Source organism: Equus quagga, chromosome 4 (assembly GCF_021613505.1).
Source record: "Equus quagga isolate Etosha38 chromosome 4, UCLA_HA_Equagga_1.0, whole genome shotgun sequence".
NCBI lineage: Eukaryota > Metazoa > Chordata > Mammalia > Perissodactyla > Equidae > Equus > Equus quagga.
The window spans coordinates 34,118,309-34,131,083 of NC_060270.1; the positions used below are offsets into that span (position 1 = coordinate 34,118,309).

The following is a 12,775-nucleotide window of genomic DNA, read 5'->3' on the forward strand; positions in this document are numbered from 1 at the left end:
AAAAAAAGCAAACAATTATTTACTGCATGTTTAATAAATGAGCACCAATATAAGTGACCATTAAATGACATAAGGAAACAGGATCCAAGAATCTTCCACCATATGCCAGAACCAGAACTCAGTACAGAATTCTTGCCACTGCAGTACTCCCAGGAGATCCTAGAGGTGGGCCAAAAGAAGGTAAAGGGATGCTCCTCATTTGTAACTGAGAAGACTAGCCGGCCATCAGCCTTGGCGGTTCTGTAGAAAGATTGTCATCCTATCAAGGATGGATCCCTTCTAACATCCTAACAGGAGCATTTCAGCATAGGAAAGAGATATTCCATGGTCCTAACAGGAGCATTTCAGCATAGGAAAGACATATTCCATGGAAAATAGCTGCCCAGGATGACCTGAGAAGTCTGAAAGCCAAGGACCAAGGAAGGAGCTACAGGGATAAGTATGAAATCCAGAACTAAAGGGCCCATATCCACCCTCCACTTTGCAAATAGCATTTGAAGACCAGTTTCCACATCCCCAAAGGGCACTTCATTCCTTAATGTAGATGGGCCTCTCCTCCTCTTGACCATGGAGAACCACTGGCTCTGGGATGTCAAGAAGAGAAAAGATCATAAAGGCCACTGAGGCCCAATGTCCCTCCTGTTTATCAACCGCCCCCGTGATATCTCTGAGGTCTCTAGTGAGGTGGAGATCATTATCTCCTAAAGCTGTAAATTACGTCTTCCCAACAAAGTTCTTCCTTATCTTGAAACAGAATCTGGCTCCCTAGCCATCAACCTCCTGCTCCCAATTCTGCCTCTTGGAACCATAGAAATAACCTATACCTGTCTCACTGGTTTAGAATTTTTGAAAGTGAATATGGATACAGAAATGAAGCTGTGTGACATCTCATCCCTTGGTCACTTGGGCTGTTTCCTGACCATGCCACATTGCTAAGTCCTAATGCATCTGTTGCCAACTTGAAATCCATCCTTTCTGGGTTTTTCCATAAGCGTTACTGCTAAGCAACCCATCCTGCACATGTACCTCTAGCCTTGTGGATTCGCAGGATATACCCTATTAAATCCCAGTTATTGAGAAACAAGAGGAGATAAACCTTTGAGACCAGTTCTCCATCCAACTCTACCCCATCGTCCACGCCAGGTTCCCATTCTTTATGGACAAAGCTCAGGGATGCAGATCCAATTCCCAGCTCCCCACTCCTGCTCTTGGGCCCTGCCAGACCTACAACTGTCTCCAGGATACAAGGCTGTTCCAAGGGACATTAAGAGAGAGCTCTGTAGGAAGAGCGGGCCTTGCCAGGACAAGAGCTCTCAGAACAACAAAGTGACCTGCCGGCAGGACAGCAGGGCCAATTTGCTGATCCCAGGGCTGGGAGCTTGTGATCCCTGACAACTCTAGCACCATTCTGGATCTTTACATAAAGGGGGAAGAAAATGTTCTTTTCTGCCACAATTCTGATGGCACTATTTAGATTCAAGGTACACAAGGTACTGATGCCTCACATTAGAAGCACGCTTTACTGTTCAGTAAATGCTTTCCCAGACAGTCTCATTTCATCTCTACTGGCCATCACCCCTAGAGGTAGTGTTATACCCAATTTAGTGATAGGGAAACTGAGGCTCAGAGAGGTTATCTTCCCAAGGTCACCCCAACAGTAAGTAGTAAAAAGGACTCTGGTTTAGGATGTAGACCACTGGAGCTCCCAGTTCCAGTTCTGCTGCATACTAACTATATGACCTCTGGCCAACTGTTTCACTTTTCCAAACATCGGCTTCTACACCTGAAAATTAGAGATTAAAATAGCCCCTCTGTCTACCTCTCAGAGCAGTAATGAGGATCAAATGAGATAATGGGAGTGAAAGCCCTCTGGAAAACGGAGAAGGCTTTACAAGCGCGTATGGGATTATTGTGTGATTACTTGTAAATGACTGTGCATTCCATTACAAATACAAAAAGCAGTGAGGTCATTCTCAAGACAAAGAAACATTAAGGCTCTGGGAATTAAAAGGAAACGATTTGAGGTTCTACAGGGTTCTGTCTATATGCTACTCACTCTTGCAGTTGAAGTTCAGCAGCAACTGTCAGATTTTCAACCGCCAAGTCACATATGTCTACAGGACTGCTCCAGACAAACTCTCCCTTTTCAGCTACAAGCAAATGCCGGGCCAAAAGGAGGTAAGAGAGAAGGACGTTTGCAAGACCCCCTGAGAGCCTCAGTTCTGGAAACGTGACCTGTGATGTTTTCCTTGGAGAAGCTGTTAGAAACACAGGCTCCAGTTTCTCTGCAATTAATCCACGGGGAAATAAACGTACAGTAAAGGAGCTATTTACCAGAGAGCACGAAGGGAGCTACCAAGCATGAATTAATCAAGGGCACAGGATATTTCACGTTGCAGATACCAAAAAGATAGAAATCTCCAACCCGTTAAGCTTCCCAGCCCAGCTCACAGAGGTTCAACCTGGAATTCTGGGCATCCCAGGCAGCAGAGACGACCATTTACATACCAGAGGTCCTGCGGCAGATCACCTGGGAGCCAGAGGTCACCCAAGAAGCTCTGAGAGTGCAGCCGTTGGTCTATCTTCCTTCAGGCCTCTCCCAATACACTGGTCATCAGGATTCTCTTCAATTTCTGCAAAGATCCAAGTCATTGATGTCATTTATGGAGGGGCCGGATCTTCCCCAAAAATCCATTCCCAAGGCTGATGAGCACACAGCTCAAAGATGATTGCTTTCTGGTTTACATTTTATCGTCTACTACCTTGTGCTTAATGCTGAAGAAAGGTACGAAATTAATTTGTTGCATAGATGTTTGGGCACCTAATAAGAGTGTGTGCCAGCACCCCCAGGGATGCCACAGTAAAGGGCTGTGAGATGCAGACAACTTCAAGGAGCTCGCAGGCACAGTAGGAGAGAGAGGCTGATCATAACGCAGGACTAGACGTAGTAGACTCCATGAGTTCAGACTTCAGTAGGGTCTCTACCTCAATGAGAGGGATGGACTTCTAGGCTAGGTATTAAAAGAGAATGGGACAGGGAGAGGAGGGGGTGAGGGAGCAAAGACTTTCCAGGTGAAAGGAAAGATTTGAAGGCAATGAGGAGCTATGTCCAGTGAAGAGCAAGTTTGGAAGATGTGTGAGCCACTAGTGGGAGAAGTGGGCAGAAGGCTGGAGACAAAACAGAGGTAACTCAGAAAGGTAACCTGAAGCCAAATAATTGTTGTAGGCTAAGGTGATTAGATTCTATTTCTAGGGGCTGGCCCCGTGGCCGAGTGGTTAAGTTCGCACGCTCCACTTCCAGCGGCCCAGGGTTTGGATCCTGGGTGCAGACGTGGCACTGCTCTTTAGGCCATGCTGAGGCGGCGTCCCACATGCCACAACTAGAAGGACTCACAACTAAAATATACAACTATGTACTGGGGGGATTTGGGGAGATTCTACTTCTAAAAGCAGAATGATTTTTCTGAGAAGTAAAGCTCTGATCACACCATTGATCAACTTAAAAAAGTAGTTTCTTTTGCTGCTCACTGCCAAATAATAATAACAACAACAATAACAACTACAATTTAATGAGTGTTTACTCCATTGCGGAGCATCGTAATAAGCAGGTTGCATATATTATCCCATTGAATCCCATCAAGAACCCTGTGAGCTAGGCAGTCCCATCCCCCATTACAGATGAGGAAATGAAGGATTAAAGAAAAAGTAAACCTGGCAAGTCTCAGAGAGAGTAACTGGAAGAGAAGTAACTGCAGAGTAACTGGAAGTAACTGGATTAACTAACTCACAATGCCAACTCAACCCTTTGCACTTCTAAAACGTGCTCTCCAATTTCTAACCCTCTTTCCCATTGCCCACTCTCCCTGTCCTATTCATATAAGATGAACTCATCCCCACAGAACTATCACACATAATAATCGTATAGAACAAACATAACTATCTCCAAAAACAGTTAGCAAAATTCCTTATTTTTTTGTCTCCCCACCAGACCCTTGGAGTCAGAAACCTTGCCTGTGTTCTCGGCACTGTGCAAACAGTGGACACTCAATAATTACATGTTTTCAGTTGAACAATGTCTCTGAAGGTTGGGCCAGCGAGGTCACACAATACTGGCTGTAATTTCCACTCTCTTCTGCACAGAAATTGAACTAATCTCAAGCAAGGTCTCAAGGTCCAAAGGGACACACAGCTAAGTTGAAAGATACAGGTCAAGGATGGTGCACATGGGGCAGCCTCAAGGTTCTGCAGCTACTCAGAGGCTGCATGACCATGAAACTGCAGCTGGCGTTCCAAAAGCCTCAGAGAGAGGTGGGCAGAATGCACATTTCCTAGAAAAAGGGGATAAGCTCCGGGATCCCTCACAACTGTGACTTGTGCTAAGCCACTCTGTCTCTCAGCCTTGGTAAAAGGCCAGCCTGGGCTAGCACAGTGGTTTTCAAACTTTTTTTCTGCTTTGAACAAAGTGCTTTGCAGATGCTCAGATTGTAAATTAGGTAACAGCAGAGCTGCTCAGGCTGAACTTGAGTTCCTGTCCGCTGGTACTCTTCTCACCACTTGTCATCTCCCACACTCAGCACCCCAACCCCAAGGCCACCCCTGGAGTCTCCCAGGCTCAGGGGAGCACTGCTTGAAAACCACCAGCCCTCTGAGCTCTTCATAGTACCTTCCAGCTCTGATTCCAGTAACCTCTGTCTGAGAAGTACCTCCTTCATAAGCAGCTCTGCACTTTTACCAGTGAAATGGGCAATACATGGTGTAGCAGGGAAGAAAGAGTTCTCAAATTAGAAAGCTTGCATTATAATCTATTTAGGCCCTGTGTTCTCACAAGTAAGTTATTTAAATCTTGCTAAGCCTCAGTTTTCTCATCTGTAAAATGGGAAATAATACTGTTATCCACCTAATAAGTTTTCATAAAAGTTAACTAATTTAATATGCATAAGTTACCTTGTACAATGCCCACAATAAACACTGAGTCACGATCACCACATCGCTAAACTTATCTAAGTCCACAGGTAGAGAAGTAGGTAGCATTGTGTTGAAGGCAAAGAAGATACTCGATAAAGGATAGGGGCCCATTTCTTTCCTTCCTTGCTCTCATGGACATTTTCAACCTGAACAAACAATATGATGGCAATAATAAGCTGGAGGGAGGAACATATTTTGTGTCCCAAATTCCCTACAGCTCATCTTTGAAAACTCTTACAGCTTGTCTCTGGAATCTTTGACACTCATGGCCGTTTTAGGCTTCCAAGGATGTCAAGCGTGCAGAAAGTGAGTTTGAGAAAAACAGTGTTCCAGGTCAGTAGCACAGGAGGAAGTGTTAGAGTTGCTATCCCAGCTCCCAGCTTCCACACCCACCAGCTGAGTGGCTGAGAAATGCCATCTGCTCTCTGGGCCTCGATTTCCTTTTCTGTAAAACAGGGATAAGAACAATCCACCTTCTACCTCCCCATGATGCTGAGTAGGACCAAGAAATTAACAACTGCGAAAGCTCTTGAAAACTTCACTGCTCTATACCTCTATAAAATACTATCATTTTTATTATAACCTCAAGCAAAAAGTTGAACCACTGCAAAAAATAACTTAGAATGTGACCAAAACTTAGGAATCCCCCTGTGTTGAGGCCCCTGTTCCAACTTCAAGATTCTCTGTCTCTCATCTGAGCTTTGCCATAGGTTCCCCGGACATCCTGAAGGTGCTGCTGGGTTAACCCCCATTTCATCACCACTCTCCTAGCTGACTCCTCACCAGTGGCCTGAACTGCACAAAAAATACTGCCCAGCTGCCCTCAGGCCAGCACTCAGGACCTCCAGAATGGGCCCCAACCCATCTTTCCAGCCACATCTCCCATTATATTGCTACGTGAACCCCTGGCTCCAGGCAAGAGCATACCCCCAATTCCTTACAATTCCAAGATTTGGCCATGATCCCCCACCCCCCACCCCCATGCTGTGCCTCTGAATCTGAGCACAAAATTTCTTTACTGTGCAGTGGAGAAGCAGACCTGTTAGGAGTCTTCTGTGCTTGGGGTGCGGTCAGCAGTGTCTTCACTGCCCCATCCTTTCTCTAAAGATGGTCCCAACAATTACTGGTCCATAAACAGCCACATCATGATAAATAGACATTTCTGTATTTCTGTGTCATTGATCAATCTTTTCACATGCCCCACCTTTTTAAATGCATAATGTCAGATATGACCATGACATCCATTTTACAAATGAAGAACCTGAGGGTCTATAATATAATAAGTAGCTGAGCCAGCAGCCAGTGCAGGCTCTTGGCTCCAGAGCCCGTGCACACTACAGTCTCTCCTGCAGCAGCAGAGCGCAACTGAAACCCTGCTATAGAAGGTGCTGGCCTTGCGGCTAGCTTACTGTGACCCTGCCCAAATCACTTTCTTTCTCTGAGCCATAAAATGAGGACTCTGGGGTCATGCCATACATCTACACACCCCTTTCTCTCTCCTCCTGAAAGATTTCAGAAATGAAACCTTAGAGAGGAACAAACAAGGTAATGTCTTACATATGTGTTTGGTCAGTTCCACCCGAACTTTGCTAAAAAAAGGAAGGATCCACCCAAGTGTCAAAAAGCCACCATGCCAACCCAGTGGCATAGTGGTTAAGTTCGCATGCTCTGCTTCACTGGCCCAGGGTTCACAGGTTTGGATCCCGGTTGTGGACCTACACACCGCTCATGAAGCCTCAAGCAAAAAGAGGAAGACTGGTAACGGATGTTAGCTCAGTCAATCTTCCTCACCAACTACAAACAAGAAAAGCCACCATGACTCTACAGATGGCACAGGGAACACTATGTGACAGCATCACCATACAGACCAGCAAGCCGTTCCCCAAGAAGCACTGCAGTCATGGCCACAGCCCATGAACCTTGTCAGCAAATTGCTACTTTGATTGGCAATTTTTAATAAGCTCAAAATGCAAGAGCATTAATACAGACTGCACAGTATGCACCTTACATACCTCAAGGCCTGTGGGCTCCACGAGGGAGGGCAATGGAAGAATCTCTCTTTCCTTCAAGATTCTTAAGACATTCGCTTCTCTCTTTAGTGTAGGCAACTACTAGTGAGCACGCACTTTCACCTGGATTTGGAGACAGTATCTGTGTGGCAAGCTGTCGTGCCCTCTTCGCCTATTCTCCTAAAGTCCAAATGCTGACTGCCAGGCTCTGCTAGGACCATAGGATCCTAGATATGGCAAAACTCAGGTACCAACTGGTCCAACTCTTGCAAATGACTTGCCTGGGGCATTCATTCATTCAAAAAACATCACTGATGTCTACTTGATGCACAGTGATAAGACGAGGCTAGGTTTCTACTCTCAAGGACCCTGCGCTGATATCTTAAGTGGCTTCCCAATGGCAAGAGAATAAGGCCAAGTGCTTTATCTAATATCTCAAGTTTCTCAATAACTTGGACTCACCCTTCCATTCTCACCATAAATCCCCTCCCACTGCCACTCAGCACACATTCTTTGCTTTATTCAGACTGAACTCTTAGCTCACATTACTCCCTTTGCTTGTCCTATTTCCTCTCCCATCCCACCATCAAATATGGATATCCTACACATCCTTCAGGGTCTATTGGTAGTTCTCAACAGGAATGAGGTCGCTCTTTGAAGACAGGCATTTATTTCTGCAGTGTCTCATATATGAGAGGATACCTAGCACCTCTGGCCCTGACCACTAAATGACAATGGTGGTCTGGTCTCCAGCATTGAGACAACCAAAAACACTCCACCACATTTGCAAATGCCCCTTAAAGAGATGACGCTGCCCCCAACTGAAAATCACCCGACCACTGTCACCCTACACGACACCTCCCTTGCTTCTCAGTCCGGTTGGAATACCTCTCTTAGAATTTGCTCAGCCTGCTCTCCAGGACATCAATCACCACCTTCCTTATACTATTCTTCCCATATACTTGACTTACTCCCTTTCCAGAGACGACTCCCAGTGGAAGAATTCATGACTTTCCTCAGCCCATAGTGGCAAATCTAGCACAGCGTCAGGCTCATAGTAAGTGTTTAATAAACAGTTGTGAACAAATTATGTAAACAAGACAACTGCCCAGGGCATGACTCCCAGGAGGAGATTAAACTGAACTGGAAAATTGCAAATCAACCACTGTTGTCAAAACTCAGGAGAACCCAATTCAGAATCTGAAATTGGGCAAATGGTCTGCTTTTTGGGGATATTAAGTATATTAACGTTATATATTTTATGTAAATAAACAAATATTAAATAGAATATTATATCTAATTATATTATAAAACTAGAATTAATTATACATATTAACTGTTTTCGGATAACAACTCCTGCACATTTTTAAATGGACATGTTGGTGGTAGATAGATTCTCTTGATGTGGCCCAGGGTTCCTTTCCACACGCTAAAGTGCCCTCCTGCATGGCAGAAACAGACTGCTAAAGACTACATTTCCCACACTCCCTTGAAGCTAGTAAATTAGGTTCCAGCAATAAGACGTACTTGTGTGAGACTCAGAAGGTAAAAGTGAAGCTACATCCTCCTGCAGCTATCTTTACTGGCAAGCAACACTGTGGGACCCTAGGAGTCAAATGCAGCTCCATTTGGCAGTCTAACACCCCACCACCAACCATGAGGATGTTGAGAAAAGTTTTAAAGACCCCAGCAGTGACTTCCTAATGCCATCTTCCTCATCCCTGAAGTGTGGCTCTGGAATAAATTCTTAAACTCAATAGCTCCAGATGTAGCCTCTCGGCTTCTGCTGTTCCAGCCTCTCCAACAATTTTGTTAGCATCTCTTCCCATGAATCAATCTCTTTCCACTTAAATTATGTGGGATGTCTTTCCTGCATTTAAGCCTGATAGATGCAAAAGGGCAAAAACAAAAACAAAAACAATAGATCAATTAAATGACTCTTTATTTCATTTTTTCTTTTTTTTTTTTTTTTTTTTTGCTGAGGAAGACTCGGCCTGAGGTAACATCCACTGCCAATCCTCCTCTTTTATTGCTTGAGGAATATTAGCCCTGAGCTAACATCTGTGCCAATCCTCCACTATTTTTTTGTATGTAGGACACTTGCACAGCATGGGGGGTGAGTGAAGTAGGTCCGTGCCCAGGATCCCAACCTGCAAACCAGGACCACTGAAGCAGAGCACATGAAATTTTAACCACTTGGCCACAGGGCTGGGCTCCATTCCTCTATTTCTTGATCTGCTCAAGACCTATGTGTATCTATACAAAAGACCTTCTCCCTGGCCTCTGCGAAGGGAAGAAAAATATCTCAGACGACTGTCACGAGCCAAACAGACCTAACAGACATAAATACCAGATGTCATAAGCAAATAGAATACACAGACTAGCTTATGGTCTATGTAAACTCCAGTTCACACAAAATGAAGCATGGTTATAGCATCATTACTGACTCTTTCCTGAGACTTCTTGGCTTGACCTCTTCATTTTCCAGATTTGCCACTGAATACTTCAGTGCCTCCAAGCCACGCCAGCTGCACACCTAGCCATCTGCTCTGTGCAGCCCCACAGAGCAGGCCTCCAGAAATGTCTGTTCCTGTCCTTGTTTCCTTATTTGTAAAATAGGGAGAGCAGTAGTACCTTCCTCAGAGGTTCGTTTATAGGATTGGGTGAAGAACTATAAATAAAGCCGCTACAACAGTGACTGGCACACAGTGATTGCTTGCTAAGTGTCACCTTGTGTGTAAACCCAGGAGCAATCTTAGGATCCAGGTATAAGCCCTACTTTACAAATGAGGAAACTGAGCCTCAGAGAGATTATATAACTTGCCCAAGGTCAGACAGGAGGCGGGATCCCAATCCAGCTCCATGGCCTTCCACCAAGTCCGAAGCTCTTTGCACCTCTGCATCCTGCTTGCTGACATGCACACCTAATGGAAAAACGTATTAAACTGAGGAGGAAAAACAGCCCAGACATTAACGGGCTGTACCTTGGGAGCTCTCTGGGCATCAGAGGATGATAAGGCCAATGTCATGAGCCCTGCCCTTCAGCACAGTCAGCTCCTCTGGGTAAAATTAGCTCAGCTCTGCTCCAGTGCTGCCTGGAGCCCCGAGGCAAAACTCACCCCGGGCACAGCACGACCTCACCTGACCCTCACTCCCAGGAAGGGTCCCTCATGCACCTCATTAGGGCCTGAGATGACTCATTTTGCTCTTTCCTGTCTCTGGCTGCTGAGGTCACCTCTCTGCCATCCAGAAAGGCAGCTCCAAAGGAGAAGTAAAGATAAAAATGCAAGCAACTGTTCCGCATCCTTTTCCTCCGGGGCAGCTCACGAGCAAGGATGGGGTGCCTGCCTGCCAGGCCAGCTGTATACTGGGGGAAGGAAGCTCTGCTGAGTTATATAACCCAGCTCAGGACCAAAAACAGACACTGGCCAGATGGACTTCTGAGATTACCCTCCTTATTTTACTCTGGCGATGATGGTATTGACCAGGAGAAGGGCCTATTCTATATTCTTGCGTCCTGTAGAACATAGCACACTGATGATGACACGAGGGTCTCCTCTGCATCCTCCCAACCCAATGCCAGCAGACTTGAAGACAGAGCTCAAACGCCACCTCTCCTGGGGCCTTTCCTGCTCCCATCCCTACTTAGCTAGAATTTCCATCACAATTTCCACCATGCTTTATCTCTACTCTTTATTATTTAGCCTTTATCTCTTGCATACTTATTTTGGACTTGAGGATACAGAAATGAAAGAAATGACCCTCGCTCTCAAGAAAATGCAACTAACTTCAATAAACAGCTGAAAATGAGGGAAGTGGAGATATCAGAAGTCAGAGGTATGTTTCAAGCAGAAGTGATATCAGAGCAAAGTCTTGAAAGGCACATGGGAGCTACTGTGATAAGGTGGGGAGAGGGGCGGTTGCAACAAGGGAGTGTATGTATTAAGTCATGGAGGCTACAGAGAATCCCATCTATGTTCCTGGAGTATAGAATCTGTCTCTGGATTAGTAAAATGAGGATGGAAAGAGGCAGGGGCCAAATTGTCAAGAGTTTTCTAACTTATGCAAAAGATTTTGGATTTTACCCTGAATGAAGAAATCACTGAAGGATTTTAAAAACAGAGATGTGGCATGAACGGATTTGCATTTTTAGAAAATTGTTCTGGAAGAAGAACAGAGAATAGAATGGAGGAAGTTGAGAATAGAAAACGAAGGCCAGCTGACAATTATTGAAATAGTGCAGAAGAGAGATGCTGAGGGTCTGAATGGAAGCAGGACAGTGAACGTGGGGGAGGGGTGGGGAAGCGGAACTACCATAGTGACTCGCTAAGAGCTGAGGATGACTAGATAGAAGGTGAGGGAAAAGGAAGAGGTATTCAGAATGAGTCTCGATGTCCAGGCTTGAGTGATTGAGTAGACAGATGGTCATATCATTGGCCAAGGTGACAATTCTAAGGCACAGTAAGTCTAAGGTAACTTGAAGATTTCTAAATGGAGTGTCCAAAACGCACTTACATATATGGGTCTGGAGCTCAAGAGTTCCAAACCAAAAAAAAAACACCCTAGGCGTCATGAGCACAAAGATATAGAAGGTGCAGACAAAGTTCTACCATCTCGGCACTTACGGGTGGTAAGGAGGAATGAAAGCCAGCCAAGGAACCTTGAGGAGAGGTCAGAAAGGTGGGGGAAGAATGAAGGAAGCCAAGGAAGCAAGAGTGGTCAACAGTTGGAATACCACAGAGGCCAGATCAGAGCAGTGCTAGAAAGCAATGAATTTCGGTCCCCCTAGACCTGAGAGAGACCTGAGTCAGACCTTCTTTCTGACTGAAACGGGCTAAGAAGCCAAAAGAGGGCAAGGAAGCAGAGACAAGAGTAAAGGCAGAGAAGGAAAGACGAGGGCTGGCACGTTGTCAGAGAAGCGCGTATGGGTATATCTCTTACTTCCCCTACCAGACAACAAGCTTCAAGCAGTGCTGCCCAACAGACGTATAACGCACAAACGTAATTCCTCATTTTCTAGCAGCCACGTTTTTAAAAAGCAAGAAGAAACACAGAGAAATTAATTTTAATAATACATTTTATCTAACCCAATATATCCAAAATATCCATTTCATAACTAATGGACATAAAACTTATTAATAAGATATTTTACTTTTTTATACTAAGCCTTTGAAATCTAATGAGCAATTTACACTCACAGCACATCTCAATTCAAACTGGCCACACTTTAAGTACTCAACAGCCACATGTCATTCGGATTTAACTTTGAGGAATCAGGCTCAGCTTAGTCACTGGCATACTGCATATTTAAAAAAAATAAATAATGAAATGAATGGAAGGGTGACAGATGGAAGGATGGATGGACTGTCATTCCATTGAGAAAGTTAGTGAACTCTCCATGACTTACTTCCCTGTATCAACCATACTTTAAATTTCCAGTCTTGGGTCACACTGTGACTGGAGCCTTGGTATAGCTTAATACCAACATAAATAGCTTAACTTCCATTCCTTCAAAATTTCCCCTCTTCCTTCAAAAATCACAAATGTTGTCAGTCTCCCTAATTTTCTTAGAGCAAAACAATGCTGTTGAACACCAGTCAGAAGACCTACCACCCACATGGATCTCAAGCAGGCCACTTTACCTCCCTGAGTCTCCATTTTCCCTACCACAAAAATATAACTAACTCTGCATATCTCATAGACTCATTGTAAAACTCAAAATAGTGGAAACATTACAGTATTATACAGAAGTAAGGTACCACTCAGAAGTCTCCCTATATTATAAATATATACTATATGAG

General features: G+C 44.7%; 1 protein-coding gene across 5 annotated transcripts in view; it reads right to left on the minus strand.

Annotated features, from left to right (window-relative positions):
• LPP (LIM domain containing preferred translocation partner in lipoma) overlaps positions 1 to 12,775 on the minus strand; it is a 653,489-nt gene that overhangs the window by 598,488 nt on the left and 42,226 nt on the right. For all 5 annotated transcript variants that reach the window (XM_046658568.1, XM_046658562.1, XM_046658566.1 and 2 more), the window contains exon 2: positions 2,509 to 2,633. The gene's annotated coding sequence lies outside the window, so the exon portion shown is untranslated. The remainder of the gene's footprint in view (positions 1 to 2,508; positions 2,634 to 12,775) is intronic.